Source organism: Camellia sinensis, chromosome 4, assembly GCF_055761805.1.
Source record: "Camellia sinensis isolate YWXY chromosome 4, ASM5576180v1, whole genome shotgun sequence".
NCBI classification, from domain to species: domain Eukaryota; kingdom Viridiplantae; phylum Streptophyta; class Magnoliopsida; order Ericales; family Theaceae; genus Camellia; species Camellia sinensis.
The window spans coordinates 92,270,585-92,291,302 of record NC_138964.1 but is presented as its reverse complement, the minus strand read 5'-3'; the positions used below and the strand labels follow the sequence as shown (position 1 = coordinate 92,291,302).

Below are 20,718 nucleotides of genomic sequence, written 5' to 3'. Positions count from 1 at the left end.
TTTTCGAGAGAGGAAGTGAAGTGGTTGATGATGAAGACTGGGATTGGGACCGGTGGCGGAAGCATTTCAGCGAGGTCGATGAGCAAGAGCGTATTGTATCGATTTTGAAGGTCATCCAACGGTTGCAGCAAGTAAGCATTTCAGTAATTGTTTTCACTGTTGTGATAGATTATGGTACCTGTGATATATTTATTTAAATTTGTCCTATCTACTTAGACTCTCTGGAAATGAGTACTTGTTTGTATCAGTATATTATGTCCGTAGAGTTTAGATTTTAGATTAAAAAGTCCTTCGATTAAACTGAAGAGAGTCCACTCCCATTAAGCCATTTGGTTGCTTCCATGTATAAGGCAATGGTGTAATATTACGAAGTACTCAAGTTAAATCAACATAATGGCTATATAAATAAATTTTTGATTGCCGTTATATAAGTAACTTTTCCATATGATTCTGTAGATAGCATAGAAAACAAAAGAATTTAGACAGGAAGGGAAGAAAAGAAGATAAAGAACAATGATATATGTGCGTCGTTAATCATTTTTTTGAAGTGGACACGGCTGGTGAAAATTGTCCGATTAATTAGACTTTTAGATTCATATCCTGATAGAGTACCAAAAAACAATTGAATGGGATTCAGTATAATACAGTGGGCATGTATAGCTTTGTGATTTGCAATTCACTAATCTCACACAGGTACTTGCCTTGTGTTGTGGTTGTTTTGTAAACCTTTAGTTTCAGAGGCTCAAGTCCTCTTATTATCTAGTTGATGCTAAAAAGAAATGCTAAAAAGAAATTAGTTAATTAAAAATATTGTAATTAAATTCACGAAATGTACTGAATTACTATACACCCTGTTTATTTTCAGACATGAAGGATGATCTTCCGTGTTCACCGCTCGATGGTGCTGTTGTTTTAGTGCCGAACAGACAATCTTCTGCAGGCTCTTCGCTACGCTGCTCAATTCGGCTCCCTTCGCTACCGACGGTGCTCTCGCAAGGTAAGATTGAGTCTTTTCACTCGATTTCTGCCTCTCCCCTTCTCTCTCTGTTTTTGTTTTTGACTGATTTGGCTTGCTAGAGTTCAAACCCCATTGTCGTCTTCAAGAACAGAGGTATTTTACCCATAATTTTGGGCTTCCTGCAGCTCTTTATTGTACATTCGCTTCAAGGTTATGTACATTTTGTTGATTGGTGTGATGTGGGTTTGATATTTTTTCCCTTCTCTCCCTGTTCGTCTCCTTTATTTCATGAATACATACATTTTTAGAGTTGTTTATTTGTTATTTTTTCCCCTTCTTTCTGTTCTTCTTCTTCATTTCATTAATACATATGTAATTTGGGGTTTGATTTCCTGTTTTTATTAGAATTCGGTGGCCAATACAGACTTACAGGTTAACTCAGAGGATATCGTAATTTAGTTTGTTATTTGCATGATTGTTGTGTTGTTTACTTTCTTATTTTACCATTGGTAGCTTTATGTTAACATTTACACTTTACAGTTGATATTGCTGAAGATACTAAAAATATTGAAAAATAATTATTTTGTGAAGCTTTCAATCTTACCTTATACTGCATTTATCCTTAACTAAAGAACCAAGTAATCATAAATTAACATTCACAAATGCAATGCAACCAAATTATTATTAAAGATAATCCAGTTCCCTAATCCTGGCATTCTTTTTGGATTGGTCAACAGAGCGGAGTTCACCATGCCCTTAACCCAGATCCATACAGTGGAGTCTTTGGTTCAGACAGGGAGAAGTATGCAAGAGATGTTGAAGATCTCATTACCTTTGGAACTTCAGGGCATGTAGCTGGTTTTATTTCTGAAGCCATACAGGTAATCATCGTCTATGTAAATTTGTTTTTATTGTTTCCTTTTGTGGCTATATTGATAAGGGTAATGATGTACACACAGGATTTAACACAAAAAAATTTATGCAAAATGATGTGTCGCATTTATATCCCTGCATTGATAGTCAAATGCCCATCACTATGGTTCATAATTGCAAGAGTGTCATTGCCACATTATTTTTGTCTTAAATTCTGTACGAAAATTGTGTGAGAATATCATTTTCCTATTAATACAACCTCTTCCGGGTTACTGTCTAATTTGAACTACTCTCTAAAATGGCAAGGAGTGGGTGGAATTATTGAATTGGCCCCAGGTTACTTCCCTGCCGTATACATCAATATTGAGAAAGCAGGAGGGCTTTGTATTGCCGATGAGGTTCAATCTGGGTTTGCTCACACTGGGAGCCATTGTTGGGGATTTGAGACCCAAGGCATTGTGCCTGATATAGTGCCAATGGCAAAGGTAAATTTATATAATATGGCAGGATGATTTTTAAAAATGTCCAAAATGATTTTTAATGGTCTAAATTAATTCTAAGTGTGTATCAATGGTTAAGATCAATCCTTTCAGATGTACCAAACACTTGATTCCCGCCCAAATACTCCTCTCTCACGTCTCAAACACTTTATATGGCAGGATTATTGTTTTGGCCTTTACAAATTTGGCCTCTTCTTCTTGGGGTAGCAAAGTCTGTTTTGAGGGGAGAGAGAGGGAGAGTGAGTGTGTGTTTTAAAATTTGAAATTTGAAAAAGTGAGATGAGCGAGAAAGGATGGATGGGTGGGTGGGGGTGAAGAGTTTTTTTTTGTTTTTTATTTTTTTGGGTTGTTGTGGCTCTTGGACACAAAGTGTGTTTTGTTGTCCGTCGCGGCCACGGCCATCGTCGCCTCACTCTCTTGGGAACAAATTATGTTTTTGTTTTTGTTAGTATTTATTTTATACAAAATATAAAAAAATAATTAAAATGTATTATTTACTATAATTCGAGTTCAAATACTTAAAATACATAAAAATTCATAACTCATGCAAAATTATAAAATTTTATTTCAAATTTGTGAAAATTATTTTAAAAATTTTTAAGTGTAAATTTTATAACATTACTCTAAATTTTATAATTTTTAAGTGTATTCAGATTGAATGGATCTGAAAAAGTAAAAAATGTTGATTAAAATATTTAAAAAGTTTACTAAAAGTAATAAAATACAGATTGAAAATTTTAAAAATTATTTTTGAAAGCTGTAAACGAAATAAGTTTTGAATTTCAAATTTGTAAAATTATTTTCAAAATATACAACCAAACTCTAATTATAAAATTATTTGAAAATCCAAACCAAACAGACCATCTATTTATATTTTGACCTCAAAATTTTTTTTTGCGCAACAAATTAGATTAATTATATTTTAATCAATAAGATGAATATTTCTTTATAGTTTTTTAGTATTTTTATCAAAAAAAGTTACAGATTTTACAAAATTTTGCATGATACGTACAAATTATGACTTCATTTTGATCTCAACAATATTTATACCGTGCCTTTAGGCACGGGCATACACTAGTATATAAATATATATAAATTATTAATTTCAGTCCCATATCAACATTTTAAGGTAGCTTGGTTGGTTGAAGCTTGCTTCCGCTTACCCCCAAGGTAACGTGTTAAAAATTAGGGTTTCACAACTTTCACTCTCTTTTCCTTCCTTTGTTTCTAGACCCCTCTCTCTCACTAATCTTCCACCGCTTCAAAATTATGGTTTTATAACGGTCTCCTCTCTCTTTCACTCCTTTGTTTTTTGACGCCTCTCTCTCCCTCTATTATCTTCCATCGTTGCTCTCTCTCTCCATAAACCTAAACCCTTTCGATCTCTCTAGCTTCTATCCATTTGAGAAACCCAAAACCTTTGAAATTGACTCATTCAAATCGTCTTTTTGATGGCGAACATGAAGACGAAGCACAAAAAACCCCTTAGACGAAGCAGCAGAAACCCCCTAAACCACACTCAAACCCTAAGACGAAGTAGACGAAGAAGAAGTGTGAGATCGTTTGAAATCCATCACGTATCTTGAAATCTAGTTATTTCTTTTTTTGAAATCGTCTTTCTGATGATGGAGAATTGCTTAAATTTTGCTTCAAATTGCTTGAGATTAATTGAAATGTGTATAAAATTGCTTGATTATTCTTGTGATTATTTTTGTTTATGTGATTTCAATATGATCAGGCGAACAAGCTTCATGAAGTGTGTTGAAGATTTCATAGCTAGGGTTTATCTGCAACTTAACAAGGTTTTTCAATGCTCAGTGGCTTCGATTTCTCAATCTCAAACCTCTAGTGGTCTTCTTTTACTGGTATTGATTTCTCTATCCATTGATTGCTTTATGACCACACACCCTCATCAAACTCTTAATCACCACTGTCACTATCTCTCCTCTCTCTCTTGATGTGTATTTTGCTATAGCATTGCATGATGTCAATATTTTCACTCTGACTCTATTCTTGATGCATGTCACAATGTTTTCACTCTGTATAGTAATTTTGAAATTCATGTTCTGTTTTAGCTTTATTATGTGTTTCAGCTTTAATATATGCATTGGTTCCCCTACTTACAGTGAAAACTTCTACTCTATTTATAGACCAAATTTTCTCTTATGAGGTAAAAAAGTTATTTTAGTAGAATTGAGACAAGTTTTGTTTTGGTATTACTCTGAGGCTTTTATTGGAAAAACTTGAAAATCAAAGCATTCAATGTATATTGTGTCATGGCAGGGTGCAACTTGCCTACATCTTTGCTTGTGGATGTACAAATAATTTTCCATCACTACCGCCATAGATTTTAGTTATAAAAATGCAATTCCCATTAAATAATGTTGTTGCTTCTTTTTTTTTTGGGTGACTCCTATATGCATGTCCCCACTTTTCCTTTGTTAAAAAATGTGTATTGTTTTTGTCTCATCTTATTTAATTTTGCTTTTACTTCATGTTCAGAGTTCTACATACATTGCAATTCCTGTTAGTGTAGTCCATGTAATTTGGAGATGTTGATGGAGATTGAGGGCGAGGCAACCGCTGAGATTTTCAGTTATTTAGAAGTTTAATTTTATAAAAAATAGCCCTTCAACCAAACAAGAAACAAACAAAACTTGAAAAAAAATGACCATGAATTGATTGCAGGTGTTATTAACTTGTAGTTACTATTTATTTGGAATGTTGAAATATTTTTGGTGCGTGATATTTGCCTCTCTCCTAGTTCTTCCCCTCATCATTATGGTTACATATGTGATGATGTAACCATTGTTCTTCTATTCTATAGTTTTACTCAGGAAATTCGTCTATTTTTTCTTTATTTTGGAGAGGTGGTTGTACATGATGCTGATCCTAGTATGAGGACCTTCATTCATTCATGTTTGAGTTGGTAAAGATGATTCTATTTTTATTTGTTTTGTTAAGTAGGAAAGCCAATTTGTAGACATAAGTCGTAACTCAAAAATAAAATACTACTCATGCCAATTAGTTTCTCAATTTTCTCTTGACACCAGGCTCTAAGGATTCTTTTAGATCCTCCTTTTTGAAATTAAACATATGCGTGTAGTTGTTCAAATCTCCATTAAGCTCAATTAGTTTCAGTACGAAATTACTATACCATATTTTGTTCCAACAAGGTCGGGAAGGTGCATAATAACTTTAAACATACAAAATAAGATGTGGCATCACATAAGGAACAAAATTTATTTATGAAGTAGCATTGACAGGACGAAAATAAAATAAAACTATAATTATGAATACCAATATATGAAGGGTCTTGTTAACAAGTGCCTCAAGGACACGAAAAGTAGACCAGAAATAAATTTGAAAACACAAGACTTGTTATTAAATTCAATGCAGTTTTTATTGAAATTAATGCACTTCTTTTAACTGTTTGACCTATTTTCAAGACACTTCTTTATTTCAATCCCAATATCCAACACTTTTAGCATTTGTCATATACAAATATCTTGAGGACACAACAATTACACGAATTATAACTAAGACAATTCCAATAAAATAAATTACATATATCTATTAAGAATAGAACAAAAGATGACATGAGGAACTTGCTTCTCTACATTTCAGGAGCTTTAGCAATAATGGAGAAAACTACAAATGCAAGACTGATGTTACAGGAGGATAAGTTACCAAAATATTTGATATCCATGTTTCATATTTCTTATTTTCTACTTCTAAATCTGAAAATTCATTCAAATAAAGAAACTAAATCCTAAGCAAAGAATCATGCCAATCTCAAATCATACCTGAGGGAGTAATGTAGGGAAATTAGTTAGAAGTTTTCTGTTGTTAAGATTTCGAAATTTTAGTCTAACTTCTACAACAACATGGTCTAAAAATTCACTTAGTAGTTTATTGGTGGTAGTTGCTACATAATTAATGTCTGTTGGGCTATATATAATAAATCCATGTGTTTTTTGGGCGATTAATGTAGACCTTTTTTTATTCAATGGCAACTGAGCAGCGAGTAGTAACACAAGTGATGAAGACTAAAGAATTCCTCAACTGAGCAGTGAGTCAACAACCAGGTAATCTCAGTTATCACTCAAGGATTCCTTCACTTATGTTGCTGCCATTGCTTGGAAATGGAGACTAAATTGGGCCCTAGTTTTTTTTAGTTTTTATTTTTTTCGTTTATCCTTTTTGATGTTGTGATGCAGAGCGTGATTCTTGGGAAGCTAACATGGGCATGGAGACAGAAGGTGATGGGGGTGCCTGCATATCTTCAACCTGATCTAGAAGCAGATCTCGTCTTGCCTCCGGCACCAGCTAGCAGAGTCGACAACCATGTAATTTCTAATCTCAGTTATCACTGAAGAATAAATTCACTTACATTGCTACAATTCCTTGGAAATGGATATTTTATTTCATGAGTAATTGATCAAAATAATTCTATTGACATGGCTTTTACAGGTTCCAACTAGTATGGTGTTAGAATTGTATGATGCACGATTCGATTCATACAATTTAATATGAGTTTCCACCAAAATTATTTGAATTGTGTTGTTTGAAAATTGGGTGTGCTGTTGAATTGAGAATTGAGTAGTTCATCGGATTTTGTTTACATAATGTATTGAAATGATGCCTTTTTCAACTACTCTGTGATGAAACAAAAATAGGGCAATTAGTTATACTGATATACGTGGTGTTATATATATATGTAATATATAATTCATTTATATTGACCCTGTGAAGTATTTGATTGCGATTGCTATAGTGTTCCAACATATGTGTGAGGTTTGGAAATTCCTTTCCAATAATTTGGGCTATATTTCATGATAAGCATCCGGAGGATCTTGTATGAGAAGGGAAAAAGAAATGGAAGGAAAAGTGGGAAAAAAAAACTTTGTCAATAGTTTCATGTGGAAAAAACATGCAAAGAGTGAACTGCTAATACATGTATTATCTTATGCAATTTTATCTCTTCTTTTGTGGAGATTTTGTTGGAATTTTGTGTTTCATTTGTTGTGGAGCGTTATAGAAACCAAAAACACCCTTTTCGTAGTTTTTAGATAATTAGAGATTAACGATTCCAACTTCCTTTACTCCATTCAAAAAGTTGTTCAAAATTTCCAATGATCCGGTTTGTGCATGTTATTCAAAATAATGTTACTTTTAGGAGTTGTTAGTTTTTCGTTTGTATTTTTTTTCCTTTGTGTTTTTGGTGCTAACCCCTTGCAGGCAATGGCACATATAGACATGGTTAATCAATTAAGGTAATCTCCTTAACTTTTTGATTTTATTTTTTACATTCAGGACAATGCATTGTTTAGTTTGGGGGGAGAAAGTACTTATTTTAAGAAGAATTTATATATTTGCTTGCAGCTATGAGTTAGTTATTTCGTTAAAAAAAAATAAAAATTTAGTGCTCATGTTATTCTTTTGTTCTATACATTGAGTGATTGGGCATACTTGTGGTATTTAATTACTTTATCTCGAGAATTGTTTTGAAGTTTGATATGCTAGCTACTTTGTTAAAGTATTCCGTGTGTTCATATTTGGAAATCATTGCACTGCACTTCAGCCACATGGATATGATTTTTAGTTGATAAGTGGGTATGACTTGAAAATCTTGAGGAATGATAGTGGAGACTTTTAACCCTGTGAGTTTTGTGCCAATCATTTATTGGAGGGTTATTATACGTCTACTCTTAATTTTTCTTTGGAAGCGCATTAATTTGTTGTTTAGTCTCATTATTTTTTTTTCATTTTTGGTTGAATGCTGAGAACAAATCAATTTGTTATCACACTTTTTACTCCCTCGAGGATGATGCATCGTTTAGGTTGGGGGAATAAAATACTTATTTTGGGAAGAATTTATATGTTTGCTTGCTACAATGAGTTTGTTGTTTTGTTTAAAAAAAGAAAAAAAGGTGTGCATGGTAATGTATTGTTCTATGGATTGAATGATTCAGCATACTTGTAGTATTTTATTGCTTTAACTTGAGAAATTGTGTTGAAGTTTGATATGCTAGCTACTTTGTTAAAGTATTTCATGCGTTCGTATTTGGAAATAATTGCACTGCACTTTAGCCACATGAATATGATTTTTAGTTGATAAGTGGATATGACTTGAAAATCTTGAAGAATGATAGTGGAGACTTTTCACCCTGTGAGTTTTGTGCCAATCATTTATTGGAGGGTTACTATACATCTACTCTTAATTTTCTTTGGAAGGACATTAATTTGTTGTTTAGTCTCATTATTTCTTCATTTTGGTTGAATGCTGAGAATAAATCAATTTGTTATGACACTTTTATTCCCTTGAGATCATGAAAGTTTAAGGACCATACTAATTCTTGAGAGATGATTTTAGGCCATCTTTGTTTTTTTGAGCCTTTTATTTATTTTTCTTTCTTTTATTATTACTTCTTGAACCATTAGAAACCAATTTGAGCCTTTATGTTAGCCTTTCTTTGTTTAACCCCACAACCCATACTTTCTTTTTACTTTTGTAGATATGTCGGGATTATTTGAGTTTGACAATGGCAAATTTGTTTGGAAAAAAAAAAAAGAAAAAAAAAGGAGAAAAGCTGAAAAAAAGAAGAAGAAATAAATTGTGTTCAACGAAGGGAAAAAAAACAAAAAGAAAAAAAAAAAAAGCAGAAGGAGGAAGTTGAAAAAGACAAAAAGAAAAGTAATAGAAAGAGCAAGGCATTTGGAATAATGCTCTAATTGTGTTTATTTTTATGCCAATTGTCTCTCAGACGTCCTTTTTTTTATTCAACTTTGGCTTTTTATTATTTTTTCGTAGTTCTTCAACCCAAGCATTGCAACCAAACAAAAGTCCTATTTGATCTTGAGTGTGGTATAGTTTACAAGTGGACATGATGGATTGGGGTGATGGTGTGGTAATTTTAATTCTCAGTATTTGATACTCCATTCATGAGACTATTTATTTATTATTTCATTATAGTGTTTTTCCAAAAAATTAGTATGCGGGATATTTTGCCTTTGATTTACATTATTCTACTCGCATATATTGAGAGTAATTTTTACACCATATTCTGAGTGATTTATTTGTTGAGTGCAATAACTGGTGAGATTTGAGTCGAAGCATGTTTCAGAAAGAGATTTGGGTTATATTTCACTTGAAGGCTAAGGTTGTGTATGTGTTGGCTAAACTTTTTCACACACGCCAAATTCCGAATGTCATGAGATCTTTACTTGCTACTAGTGTCTTGAACTTTGATTGATTATCTTGTTAAGGTTGTGAAATTCATGACTTGTTCTTGAACTTTAGCATGAGAACGAAAGAAATCCTTCGAGTAAAAAAATTTTTGACGTTTGTGGGTAACATTTTTAGAAATTTTATTTCTCAGTATTTGATATTCCATTCATGAGACTATTTATTTACTCTTTCATATTAGCGTTTTTCAAAAAATTAGTATGCGGGATATTTTGCCTTTGATTTACATTGTTCTACTCGCATATATTGAGAGCAATTTTTGCACCATATTCTGAGTGATTTATTTGTTGAGTGCAATAACTAGTGAGATTTGAGTCGAAGCATGTTTCAAAAAGAGATTTGGGTTATATTTCACTTTAAGGCTAAAGTTGTGTCTGTGTTGGTTGAACTTTTTTCACACACTCCAAATTTTGAATGTCATGCGATATCTTTACTTGCTGCTAGTCTTTTGAACTTTGATTGATTATCTTGTTAAGGTTGTGAAATTCATGACTGGTTCTTTAACCTTGGCATGAGAATGAAAGAAGTCGTTTTAGTAAAGAAATTTTTGGATGTTTGTGGGTAACATCTTTGGAAACACAAGACTTTAACTCGTCCATGAGGGGTAATCTATTGGATTAAGGGCTTGTTGCATGTGCTAAATTCAATTGTGATTTCTTGCGGAAGTGGTTTAGAGTAGTTGCTTTTATTTTTATTTTTGATTTTATTTTAGTCGCCTTAATTGCTAGGTTCTACAATTAAAGCTAGTTGGGAGGTGTGATGAATGCTTAAAATTACGTAGTTATTCTAGGAATTTTGGATATTATATTCATTCTCTTAATTTATATTTAATTGTGATTTAATGCATTTAATTTAAATTTTTAGAAAAACTACATTTGAGCCATCAACAATATAAATTGCTCAACCAGGCCCATAAGACTCGGTTTGCTTTGAAATCATCTCATAACATCCACAAAACCTCTCTCAAAGGTTAGACAAGATTTCATTGTACCTCCAGTCCTTTTATATTTTGATTTTGCTCTTCAAATATTTATTTGTTTTTCCGTTTAATTACTACCCATCTTTTGTTCCTTATTTGTTCCTTTTATGTAATATATATTGGGTGACTTAGATAATAGCAAGAACACTAGATCTGACCGCAATGTTGTCAACGGTGCATGGGCTGCTCGAATTCAGCGCAACAAGATGGTAATTTTTATCTTAATTTTCTAACCCTCTACATAATAGATATACCTTTTTACTCACAACGGTCTTGTGTTTGTAGCTTTTTATCGAATAAAAGATAATATTGCTATTGCCTAAAGGCAAGATTTCATATTTTTGTAGATAATGGAGCAGAAAAGGGGTGCTGTTTTGAAAGAAAAAAGGGCCCCTAGTTGATTGACTTGTCCTCCCCGTGTCATTGTATATAATATGTTTTTAATGTTAATATTGTTTGTACTCAAATGAATTGTTGAGCCTTCACAAAAAGGTTCTTTTGTAGAAAAGTAGACTACATTTGTTTCCCGGTAAATTGAGATCTAGATGGACCGGCCCTTTCATAGTTAAAACTGTTTTTTCTCATGGGGCCGTTGAGATTGAAAATCCGAGGAATGGTAATGTTTTTAAAGTGATTGGCCAACGTTTTAAACCAGTTTTGGAGAATTTCCCACCTGAAGAGGAGAGGAGTCCATTGAATTAAAAGATCCTATTTATCAAGACCCATAAACATAATAATAAAAGCAATGTTACTTTTAGGAGTTGTTAGTTTTTCGTTTGTAATTTTTTTCCCTTGTGTTTTTGGCAATAATCCCTTGCAGGTTCATAGTTCATCTTTACTTTTTTAATGAAATTTTTGTTGACGCTCAAAAAAAAATAAAAATATATATATATATATATATAGACATGGTTCATTATTTAAGGTAATCTCCTAACCTTTGTGATTTTGTTTTTTACATTGAGGACAATGCGTCGTTTAGGTTGGACGGAGAAAATACTTACTTTGAGAAGAATTTATATGTTTGCTTGCTGCAATGAGTTAGTTGTTTTGTTATAAAAAAAAAAGAAAAAGAAGTGACCTTGTCTAGCTTAAGAAGCTGTCAAAGCTCGAGCCATGATGGTTCTCATTCAAAACAGAACCAAACAAAAATGGAAAAAAATGACCATAAATTTATTGCAGGTGTTATTAACTTGCAGTTACTATTTATTTGGAATGTTGAAGTATTTTTTGTGCTTGATATTTGCCACTCTCCTAGTTCTTCCCCTCATCATTATGCTTACATATGTGCTAATGTAAGCATTGTTCTTTTATTCTACAGTTTTACTCAGGAAATTCGTCTATTTTTTCTTTATTTTGGAGCATGAGGAAGGAGCATAGCTCGCTTTCGGAGAGCTGAGATACAGGTTTGTAAAATTAATTTAAATTGAATAGATTACAATTGTCCTTTTTTTTTCGTTGTGACAAATGCAATAAATTAAATAGGTTATGATTATTAAATCGATATAATTTTTCTGTGTTCACGAAATATTAAATGAAATGTTCAACATCTTTAATAGTTCGAATTATCAAAACGAGATCTATGACAGACCTCATAAGACTAAATAGCACTCTTCAATTTAAATTATGGACCAGAGAGAATTTCCTCATATAAAATAACTACATTAGTGGTTGTGTTTTTTTTTTCACTCTCTAATTTAAGAGTGGATCGGAGAGAATTCCCTCATATAAAATAACTACATTTGTGATTCTTTTTTTCTCTCTCTCTTTAATTTAAGAGGTTTCATAGGGAGTAGGGAATCAAATTAAGAGGAAGATCCCTTTCATTTCAAAATTTGGATTAGAGAGCATCATTTTGGCCCATGAGGCCCTACAACATGCCCCGTTTCCATAATCTGAATCGTTTATTTTATCAAGCACTTTGCGTATTTCATCTACACAAAAAAATTTAAATCCAAACAAAATATATTTAAATTAAGTGCATCTAAAAAATACATTTAAGTGCATTTGAAATGTAAACAAGTCATGATCATGATCTAGCAATTCTCTCACCATCGCTTCACATTCTTCATTATTTTTCGTTGCTTCGGACAACTGAACAACAACATCCAAATCATCTGACATGAGCTCTTCAAAAGTGAATTCAACTTCCTCATCATCTCCTTTCCTTGAATTGTCTCTCTTACTCTTCATCTCTTCAAGAGACATCAATAAATAGGACTGCTATTTTTCCAAATTACTCGCATATTCTTTCAGATCCGACAAGTTAAACTTCGAAACATCCCCAGGATGCCAATTCAATTTGTAGAGTGCCGTCGCCAAATCCTAAGGAGTGCCGACGGGAGAAAAAGCGACGCCGGCGATGTGGAGACGAGAGAGTTCCACAGCTTTCTTAAAAAGGCTTTGACCGCCAGTGACGAAGCCAGAAAATTAAATTAGAGGCACTTATTAATTACAATATCGAAAATTTTTACAAAAATATTTCATGCAAGTTTTTACGATTGATTTCGAGAAACATCAAAAAAATAATGTTATTTATAACAAGTGTATCATGGACAACATAAAAAAAATATAGATATAAGTTGAGGGTAATGACTACCGCAGCAACTACTGCCGCCGCAACCAAACTTACAGAGGGAACATCCCGCCAAGATGATAGCGGCTTCTGGGAAAAGCTTCCCCTCTGCAAGGAGAGGGTAATGCCTGGTGTTGATAGCAGGCCTCAAGACATTACTATAGCAAGCCCCGAGACTTATTGGTTGGAGCTGATAGCAGGCCCAGGGTACCAATTTACCGCGATGATCCCGCGAAGATGGGAGTAGGGTAGCCAGGTCATAAACCTGGCTTAGTCACACCGGCAGGACTAAGGAAGCCCCTTGGGCTTGGTACTAAGGCACAACACGGCTGATAGCAGGCTTGGCTGTGGCCTTCGCCCGGGAAAGCTGGGGAGTTTGTGGTTAGGTGGCTAAGGATGAAGGCTTCGCTGCGGTGAGCACGAACATTGTCGACAGCAGACTAATGGAGTTCTGAGAATGCATGTAGTGGCCAAGTAAAACTGAGAAGGCAAGTGCAGTAGCAAAGTTTACTGCTGCAGTGGCACTTGCTGAGGTTCGAGCTGAGAAGGCAAGTGCAGCGGCAAACGCTCCCGTCGCAACTGCACTTGTTGAGGCTCAAGGGGGTGTTGCAGCGCCAAACACTCCCGTCGCAACTACACTTGCTGAAGCTCAAAAAGGTAGCTGCGGAGGCAAACAGATAGTACACAGTACATGCAGAAGGGCACGTGGCACCTTCAGCATGGTGGCTCAAGGCAGAATATTCCATCTGATCCTCTAGGACACATGTCCTCTCTCTATTTGGCCACTTGGTGTTCTCTTGGTGCCAAAGAAAAGCCTATATAAATAGGACCCATTTCTCATGATTCAATAAGAGGAATTTTGGGGATTTGGGGAAAATATGCTGCCCATTTTGGCACTGCTATACATTTCTTCTTGAGCTACTTGCTTCACCCTCACCCAGCAGCACACTCCAACTTCCAGACAGTTGTTGTTGCACATTCTCAAGCCACTTCCACCATTCTTGGACCATTAGCATAGTTTTGCCTCTCTAATCACCTTCTCTGACCTCGAACCCCCTTACATTTCTGGTGACTCCGCTGGGAAGGCTGCTTTGTTGATGGTTCATATCCGCAGTGGTTTACACACCTCACTGGAAAAAAATGGCAGAGGATGAAGTTCAGCAAGGCTCTTCAAATGGCGGAGCAGCACATGCAGAGGACCGTGACCACAGTATTGTGATTGAGGTAGTTCAGTCACTCCAGGATACGCAGAGGGAGATCTTGACAGATTTGCAAACTCTCGCTGAGGCTATTATGGCCATGGCTTCTCAACCAGCTCCAGCGCAAGCACCCTTGCCTGTAGCAGTCCCAAACCCAGTGCCTGACCTGTTCCCTGACGTCTGAGCACGACGCAGTTCCCCTGAAGATGATTGCCCAGCAGCATTGGAATGGGTAGATGCAGCGTTGGCGAGCGGGTGAACTAGCCTCGCGAGAAAGACTGAAGTTGCCTGCATCGTCATGTCGCTCCGAAAAGAGGTTATCCATCTGGTAGTCTCCAACGTTCAGATCTGGAACAGCAGTGGTATCCATCCCAGTATAAAAATCTTGGGATACCCCAAGGTCAGTTGGCACTTCCGAAAAGTGAGTGGGGTACAAGTCTGCCGGCTGGTAGTCTCCGAAAAGAGGTTATCCATCTGGTAGTCTCCAACGTTCAGATCTGGAACAGCAGTGGTATCCATCCCAGTATAAAAATCTTGGGATACCCCAAGGTCTGTTGGCACTTCCGAAAAGTGAGTGGGGTACAAGTCTGCCAGCTGTTCAGATGTTGCCGAAGCAACTGGGTCAGAGGTCCCAGCGACAGCAGTAACAGTGTGGGTTGCTAAAGTGACAGTTACCTCTGCAAGTCGGTCCAAATTAAGTGGGGTCACAGCAAGAACAGTGGAAGCTGTCGATACACTTGCACTCTCCTCTACCACTTGGGCGTTCAGAAGTGGGTCTGCTGAAGCAATGGAGATTCAGTGGCCTGGGAGGAACCACCAGATGCAGCTCCAAAAAGAGGTGGTGCAACTTCCAGCGGCTCTCTCATGCCGCTATCTTCCCTTGGGGTCTCAGGGAAAAAATCATCTCCGCCGACTGAGGAACGGTCGGAGTGCACAGAATCAGCGGGGTTTGAAGGCTCTGCACCCTCGGCAACTAGGCCCGCCCGCAACAACTTCCACAGCAGGGCGAAGTTCATTTTCTAGAGCCTCCACAACTGGCTCAGCCTCAGTAGTTGGTGTGGCCCCAACACTTGGTTCTTCTTTTAACATCTGGAAGTACTGCCTTGCAGGTCCTGAACCTTGTGACCCTTTTAGCAATGGGAAGGCCGTCGTTGTCGTCGTCGTCTGAATCTGAGGAAATTCCGATGGCAGTAGAAGAACATATGTTCTTTAGGGACGGGGCCCGTGGCAGGGAATCTCTCATAGAAGAAAGCGGTCTGGAACTAAGTGTGTACAAAGAGCTCTACACATCATAGCGGTCCCATGGATCGCTCCATCTCCGAATGGATGAGGTCAAGGCGGAAGTATAAGTTCCCCAAGAAGAGGGGGGCCAGAGGGATCTGGCTGCCGCTTCAAAGTTTGATAGCCAAAGAGAACACCAGAGGGTTAATACTCTCAGCAGGGTTGCTGGGGAGAAGAAAAAAAAAAATGAAGTAACTGACGAACGCGGCCAAGTACGAGTCGCCTTGGTAGCCCGGCCCAACTACGGAGTTGCGACTCTCCTCTGTGATGTCGCCCACAACTGGTTGCAGGTCCTTGAAGAAATGCTTCAGCCAGAAAGATAAGTGGTTCTGTCCCTCTTGGGCCTCTCCTAGAGTAGTTCCCCAGTCCTAAGATCAGACCAAGAGCAATACTTCCGCTCCTCTCGAAAGGCTCCTTGAAGGGCAGTGACAGAAACTTGTTCTGCGGGAGTCCGGGACGCCGGGTCGAAGGGGTGATCTCCAGGAGTGCTCAAGCGCAGAAGGATGGCAACATCTTCGAGGGTTGGAGTTATCTCCTCCCATGCCAAAAATATAGTGTCAGTGTCACGGCTCCAACAGGAGACAACCATATCAATGTTGGTCTGTACTTTGCGCACTGATAGCACTCTGGCATATAGAACGTCAAAGAGAGAGCCAACTCAGGCAACCCCATTTTCCCTAGTGTACGGGTCCGAAGCTGTGTTACTAGTTGAGTTGGCAGTACCCTGAGCAAGAATGGCTATGTCAGCACACTTAGTTCCAGACAGCAGAAAAAATGACATAGAGGCGGCTGAAGAAAGAAGAGATGGGGCCTCGCGGGCAATGGAAAAATATCATCAATCCATAGTTTGTGCCTACAATTAATCTGTTCAGCATAAGAAGTTCAATAAAGGGGGCTTGGTATGGAAGACAGTGGACGTAATCATGCGGGGGCAACCAATTCCCAAGTTCTCACCAAGATGGGTAGGCGCTTGCAAAGTTGCTGAGGCAAGCAGCAGCGGGTACTACAAGTTGACAAGAGTAGATGATGGGTTCAGAACTGGCCCTATCATCGCCACGTTGTCTGCATGCTCGAGGAAACCATCGACTACCTGTGGCCTATCCCTCATCCACGTTAGGTCCAAACCGTTCCTCTCAAAGCCGCTCAGGTTTGCCTTGGCACTTTCCACGAACTTGCTCGTGGTTGTCAGAATCTTCTTAGTAGCAAGGTCACGAATGAAGCTGGCGAGTGACTCCAGCAGTGCTGTCTGCACCATAGATCCTAGAACGTTAAAAGCAGTAAAGGTGCAGGGGTGCGGCGCCTGGATGCGGGGCGAGAGTGGGAGCGGCTGCAGAGGAGACCCAGTTACATAGAACAGAAACTTTCTCTGAGGGCTGAGGGGATTCCCTCACACTCCCGCCTGCTTCAATCACTGGAGGGAGACTAGTGGAGCGACCAAAGGTCTAAGGACGACGCACTTCCACTGAAGATGATTGCCCAGCAGCATTGGATTGGGTAGATGTTACGTTGGCGAGCGGGTTAACTAGCCTCACGAGAAAGACTAAAGCTGCCTGCACTGTCATTTTGCTCCGAAAAGAGGTCATCCATTTGGTAGTCTCCAACGTTCAGATCTGGAACAGCAGTGGTATCCATCCCAGTATAAAAATCTTGGGATACCTCTAGGTCAGCTGGAATTTCCGGAAAGTGAGTGGGGTATAAGTCTGCCAGCTATTCAGAGGTTGCCAAAGCAACTGGGTCAGAGTTCCCAACGACAGCAGTAACAGTGTGGGTGGCTAATGTGACAGTTACCTTTGCAAGTCGGTTCAAATTTAGAGGGGTCACAGTAGGAACAGTGGAAGCAGCCGCTACACTTGCACTCTCCTTTGCCACTTGGGCATTCAGAAGTGTGGTCTGGTTAACCAATGGAGACTCAGTGGACTGGGAGGAACCACCAGATGCAACTCCAATGGGTGGTGGTGCAACTTCCAGCGGCTCTCTCATGCCGCTATCTTTCCTTGGGGTCGCAGGAAAAAATAATCTCCGCCGACAGAGGAACGGTCGGAGTGCACAGAATCAGCGGGGTTTGATGGCTCTGCAGCCTCAGCAATTAGGCCGCCCGCAACAACTTCCACAGCAGGGGGAACTTCATTTTCTGCAGGCTCCACAACTGGCTCAGCCTCAGTAGTTGGTGCGGTCTCAGCACTTGGTTCTTCTTCAACATCTGGAAGTACTGTCTTGCGAGTCCTGAACCTTGTGACCCTTGTAGCAATGGGAAGGTCGTCGTCGTCGTCTGAATCTTAGGAAATTTCGTTGGCAGTAGAAGAACATCCGGGGCCGGTGGTATGGACGGTGGGCCCTAAAAGTAAAAAGGTTATGTGATTACCAAAGTAAATGTAAGAAGTCCGAGGAAGCAATGCAAAATATTTTCTAAGTATGGGTACCTTTCGGAGTCTCTTCCTACTTGGTGAGGCACGTGCCTCGGCAACTGATTCCATTGCCTCTTGGGCTGCCCTTTGTCTGGAGCGGTTCATTCGTACTGTCGTGTCGACTTGAGGGGGAGCAATTTGCCACAGATGGGTGAGGCTTCTCCACGGTAGGCAGGGATAGAAGCTTAAAGCGACAGAATATACTGGTCTATTTCCCTCGGCCAGAGGGCAGACGAAGAGATAAGTTAGGTTGCGGGATGGGTTCCATCGCAGGGACTACGGGAGCATTGTTGCAAAAGTTGAAGAAAGAATTGAGGTTGCGGTGCGAGAACAGCCTTTTACTGGGAGTAAAGGCGCCCTCTCTTCTAAATGTGGGAAGCTCCATGAGGCCTAAACCCTCCATAAGTAGAGCGGTATAATCACGAGAAAATCGCCGAAAGCTTTGGTGGTAATCAATCTGAAGCGGAGGGGCATATGGGACGCCCTAATCCATGCCGAACTGCTCAGGGACCTTGTCCGGTCGATAGATGACGCTGGATATGCCCTCCTCGTTCCACACGAGTAGAAATCCGGGGCGTATCATGGCAGCTGTAAGGAGGGAGTTGGCCTGGACACTGTCGAGGGAGAAATCAACACGGTGAGCCTCGAAAAAAGAGAATGGAACCACAAAAATGCCTGGAAGAAGCTGAGTGAAAGGGCGGAATACACACTCCTCCATGCGGTCTACATAATCTGCAAAGGGTTGTTTGGTGCCAAGACCAGACCACTGAAAGATGCAAGGGAGGGATTGTCGGACTTGCCTCGTGACAGGTCGACCCTTTGCATCTAGAACAGGACGACCCTCTGCATCAAGGACTTTGTCTGTGAAGAAAGGCTCATGTTCTTTAGGGATGGGGCCCGTGGCAGGAAATCTCTTATAGAAGAAAGCGGTCATGAACTGAGTGTGTACAAAGCTCTACACATCATAGCGGGCCCATGGATCGCTCCATCTCCGAGTGGATGAGGTCAAGGCGGAAGTATAAGTTCCCCAAGAAGAGGGGGGTCAGAGGGATCTGGCTGCCGCTGCAAAGTTTGTCAGCCAAAGGGAACACCAGAGGGTTAATACTCTCAGCAGGGTTGCTGGGGAGAACAAAAATAAAATAAAATTAAGTAACTGACGAAGGCGGCCATGTACAAGTCGCCGCGGTAGCAGGGTCCAACTACGGAGTTGCGACTCTTCTGTGATGTCGCCCACAACTGGTTGCAGGTCCTTGAAGAAATGGTTCAGGTAGAAAGATAAGTGGTTTTGTCCCTCTTGGGCCTCTCCTGGAGTAGTTCCCCAGTCCTAAGATCAGACCAAGAGCAATACTTCCGCTCCTCTCGAAAGGCTCCTTGAAGGGCAGTGACAGAAACTTGTTGTGCAGGAGTCAGGGACGTTGGATCGAAGGGGCGATCTCTACGAATGCTGAAGCGCAGAAGGACGGCAACATCTTGGAGGGTTGGAGTTATCTCCACCCGTGCCAAAGAAAAGGTGTGAGTGTCGTGGCTCCAGCGGGAGTCAACTATATCAATGTTGGTCTGTACTTTGCGCACTAATAACTTCCCCGAAATCGAAACGGCATTGTAGAGACGAACATCCTGCAATCGCTGCTCGAAGCCACCATCTGCAATGATGTCATCAACCCAGAGGGACCAGCCTATTGGAGGGCCCGAGTGAGTGCGATAGTAGATGTATGAATGGGGAAAGTCACCACGCTCCACGCGAAACCGCAGCAGAGATACTGGGTTCACCATGTTAGCATCATCCAAAGCTGCCTCACCAAAAGGAAGCAGAGGCTCCTCCAAATGAAGGGCATCAGGAACGAAGGAGTCAACGACCTTCTAGAAAGGGTCAACTAGCCCTCCGAAGTGTGACGCTCTCCTCCACTCAGTAGGGGGTGGGTCAGCCCTGTCAGGTAGAAACCTTATGCTGGCCGTAAGGAAGTATAAAGAAAAGTAAAAATGACTTTGGAAAGTGGGGACAAGAAAGAGAAGAAGACAAGGAGACAGAAAGTGTGTTTGGGCTGAAGTGGGGGACCAGTGGACCCAAGGGCGCTGTTTATAAAGAAAGTAGCAAAAGGGCGCCGACACGCTTCCCTAGGCCCATTATGACCCGTCAGTCAAGAGGGTGATCCTTTTAAGAGCCGACACAACTTCTGACCGAACCGACGCAACCCTTGGGTTACTTGCTGGCGTCATGCACGCGCAGGAAACCAGGAACGTGTCGCCCACTGGGGCAGGGGGCAAATGTAGAGGGTCAGAATTTAAACCCCAAATTAAGTATGGGCCTAAGTACTGAGGTCGCCCCAAAGAGGCGACTAGGAATGAAAAAGGAGCATGGGCTAAAGTCCAAGGGAAGTGGACCAACAGTGGGCCGGAGTAGGTCCGACCCGCCAAGGGACCAAACAGACTCCACGAAGGAAAATGACCGAGTCAAGTTGCAGCGGGAACACATGCGACGGTCAAGTTACAGACGGAATACATGCAGCGGGGAAGTTGCCGAGGTACTTTGCCTCAGCGCCGCCATTCCTAATATCTTCGGCTCCGCCGCCATCCAATGTTGACGAGGGAAAGAGAAAGCCGATGCAACTAAGTTGCAGAGGCGATAGTTGCGACGACCAAGTTGCGGAAGCACTTTATCTTAGGGCCGCCATTCCAAATATTCTCGGTTCCGTCGCCACTTG

The 20,718-nt window shown here is 39.5% G+C and overlaps 1 protein-coding gene across 4 annotated transcripts in view; it reads left to right on the top strand.

The window, feature by feature from the left end:
- Positions 1 to 4,069: 4,069 nt before the first annotated feature.
- Positions 4,070 to 20,718, top strand: part of LOC114317669 (arginine--tRNA ligase, chloroplastic/mitochondrial-like) — a 53,350-nt gene continuing 36,701 nt past the window's right edge. For all 4 annotated transcript variants that reach the window (XR_014366740.1, XR_014366741.1, XM_082925326.1 and 1 more), the window contains exons 1-5: positions 4,070 to 4,196; positions 6,356 to 6,419; positions 6,552 to 10,549; positions 10,692 to 10,768; positions 11,878 to 11,962. The gene's annotated coding sequence lies outside the window, so the exon portion shown is untranslated. The remainder of the gene's footprint in view (positions 4,197 to 6,355; positions 6,420 to 6,551; positions 10,550 to 10,691; positions 10,769 to 11,877; positions 11,963 to 20,718) is intronic.